The sequence below is a fragment of the Nannospalax galili genome, unplaced genomic scaffold (genome assembly GCF_000622305.1).
Source record: "Nannospalax galili isolate Female #2095 unplaced genomic scaffold, S.galili_v1.0 scaffold261, whole genome shotgun sequence".
Lineage (NCBI taxonomy): Eukaryota > Metazoa > Chordata > Mammalia > Rodentia > Spalacidae > Nannospalax > Nannospalax galili.
The window spans coordinates 1,434,162-1,437,422 of NW_008345226.1; the positions used below are offsets into that span (position 1 = coordinate 1,434,162).

The window sequence follows — 3,261 nt, forward strand, 5'->3', positions numbered from 1 at the left end:
TGTGTGTGTGTGTGTGTGTGTGTGTGTGTGTGTGTGTGTGATTCTGAGGATCAAACACAGGGCCTTGTATAAGTTAGGCAAATAGTTTACCACTGAGCTATACCCCTAGCTCTTATTTTAAGACAGAGTCTCCCCAGGTAGCCCAGACTAGTCTTGAAGTGGTGATCCTCCTGCTTCAACTTCCCAAGTGCTAGATTACAAACACACACAATAACTTCCAACTCTGTTTTTTCCTCAGTTCAAGATTAATAGTACATTAGATGATGGGCTACAATATAGTTCAGGCCATTCCCACCAGAGAAAGAAAGGCTAACTTCCCCTAACCCTGTAGGAAAAGGCATGACTTGAACCACAACACATCTTGTGTTTAAAAGCATGAATAAATACAAAAGAGATTTCCTTCTCCTGGCTGCCCAATATAGCCCGACATGAAAATGGCCCAGTGATCAGTTCTGCTTGGAGAAATATTCTTTGCTCTTTTGGACATCAGGTTTGATGGTATCACTTCCAGGTTTCCAGCCAGCTGGGCACACCTCTCCATGTTTGTCAGTGAACTGGTAGGCCTGAATTAGTCTCAGAATGTCATCCACAGAGCGGCCAACAGCAAGGTCATTTATAGTGATCTGCTGAAGGATACCTTTGTCATCAATGATAAAGGAGATCCTGAAAGAGATACCTTCAGCAGCCTTTAAGACTTCATAATCCTGAGCAATGATGAACTTGGGATCTGATAACAAGGCAATGTTCATGGGTCCCTGTCCTCCTTGTTTCTTGGGTGTGTTGATCCATGCCAAATGACAGAAATGAGAATCCACAGACAAACCAACCGCTTTGCAGGTAAGTTTCTTAAATTCTTCTGCCCTATCACTGGAAGCAGTGATCTCAGTGGGGCACACAAAAGTGAAGTCAAGAGGGCAAAGGAAGAACACAGTGTATTTTCCTTTGTATTTACTTTGTTACCTTTGAATTGACCATCTGGCATAATGGCTGTGGCTTTGAGGTCGGGGGTTAAGATGTGCAATTTTGGCATTTCCTGAAGACATCTTGCTTTTAGCAGGTCCGATCCACAGGTCTCCAGACAGCACATGTAGGGCAGGAAGACAACCCACTTCCAATTCTTATTCCCTTTCTTTCTGAGCCTCCCTTGATACCCCAGTTAGTCAGCTGCTCCTTTCTGTGTTCTATAGTTGTGTGTCCCGCCTACCAGGAGCCTTTAGTTTCTTAGTCCTTGGTGCCAGTTGCAGGAATAAAGGGTCAATGGATCAGAGCCCCACAATGGAGGTCAGTTTCATTTTCAAAGACAGGATCCCAAAGAGTGGTACCTGGTCCAGGGAGACAGTGGGCAGAGAAGCAAATAACCAAAACACTGATGTGGGAATGGGAATGCTCATTATGAGACAGACTCTAGGTCCCCTAACCAGGGCTCTTTTTCTTGCATCAAAATGCCAAGGAAGCTTAATTGGTCATTAGGAGGTTCACCAGACATTTCGGGAAAGATGGCAAATAACTTGTCAGCTATAATATGGGTTACAGTGAGAATTGATTATACACCCCTGCTCCTTAGCAGTAGTGGGGACCTTGGGACCAAATGCTCAGGACCTTCAACTCACTGTCTCTCCATTGAATACTGTCATGCCAATAATAAAAAGATCTGCCTATTTCCTCACTAAGTTCACAAGACTGATTTTTTCTTTTCTATGACTCATTAATTTTATCGTTTTATTCAAGAAATAGTCATTGACAGTCATCTACGACATACCAAGTGCTGAGAATGTAAAGGTGAACAGCATTGCTCTACCACCATTCTTTTATCACACTTGGATTTTTCTGTATGTCTAAAAACCTATGGATCTTTGTTGTGGTTGTAGCTGTTGTTGTGTGTGCATGCGTATGCATCACACACACACACACACACAATAAAAAACGAGAAGATGACATTGGGTGTCTTCTAGTGCTTTCCACCTCAGTTTTTTGAGGCAGGGTCTCTCACAAACTTGGGGTTTGTTCTTTTAGCTAGATGGTTTTGGGAACTGGTCTATCTCTGCCTCTCCAGCACTAGGGTTTCAGACACATGCCCTAACCCCTGACTTTTACATGGATGCAGGAGATTCAAACTCAGGGCTTTATGTATGAGCAGCAAACACTTTCCCACTGAATCATCTCACCAGCCCCACATATTTTTAAAATTCATTTGTTATTTTATTTTGTTTTGTGTGTGTATGTGTGTGGTGTTATGTATATGTGTGGTATGGGTGTGTGGTATGTGTATGTATGAGCATGCCAGTGGAGGCCCAAGATCGAGGTAGATGTAGACATCAGGTGTCTTCCTAGAACACTCTCTGCCTTCATTTGAGACAGGGCCCTTCACTGAGCTTGAAGCTCACCAATTTGGCTAGGTTGGCTAGCCAACAAGCTTCAAGAATTCTCCTGTCTCCACACCCCCTGCACTGGAAGTATAGACACAAGTTGCCATACCAAGCTTTTTATGTGGGTGTTGGGGATCCAAAATCACATCCTCAAGACTGTGTGTCAGGCACTTTACTGACTGAGCCATCTCCCCACCACCACCTCCCTCTTTCTTTTTAAGGTGATCCACTGTTGTGATAGCATACTGTGCATCACTCTGTTACCTAACTTTACTGAGAAGTATACTACTTCAGCAATATTTTAAGTCTGTTGAGGTTGAAAATAACTTAGCATGTATCATGAATTCCCTATGGTTTCTCCAGGAATATTTTGTGCATAAGCAGCACTAAGTATGTGTTTCTTGAGGGAATACCATGTCTCATGTAGCCATAAGAAGACTTCAGAGGAGGTAGTCTTACATGGTTTTATTTCAAAGCAACCCAAACTAGTGGTCCACAGGTTTAATTCAGCCAGCAGACAGGTTATATTTAACATACACAGAATTTTATGGTTTTTATAAAAATGTGTCAATACATGGGCCGGTATGGTGGTCATACCTTTAATTCCAGCGCTTGAGAGACAGAGGGAGGTGGATATCTGTGAGTTCAAGGCCAACCTGACTTACAGAGTGAGTTCCAGACCAGCTGGGGCTACAAGGAGACCCTGTCTCATAAAAAGAACCCCCCCCCCACAAATTCAAAGCTCCTCCTCCAGATTTTTAGCTTCTTTGGAAAACTGGAAGACTGCCACCCTTGGCCTCACACCTACTGGACAGAAGTACTAGCACACAAGTCTGCCAGCCCAATTTAGCTGCACAGGGTCCCAGTACTCCACAGTGCCTGTCACTCTGTATCT

General features: G+C 43.5%; 1 pseudogene; it reads right to left on the reverse strand.

Moving 5' to 3' along the window:
- Positions 1-418: 418 nt before the first annotated feature.
- LOC103740742 lies at positions 419-1,043 on the reverse strand (annotated as a pseudogene).
- Positions 1,044-3,261: the final 2,218 nt, after the last annotated feature.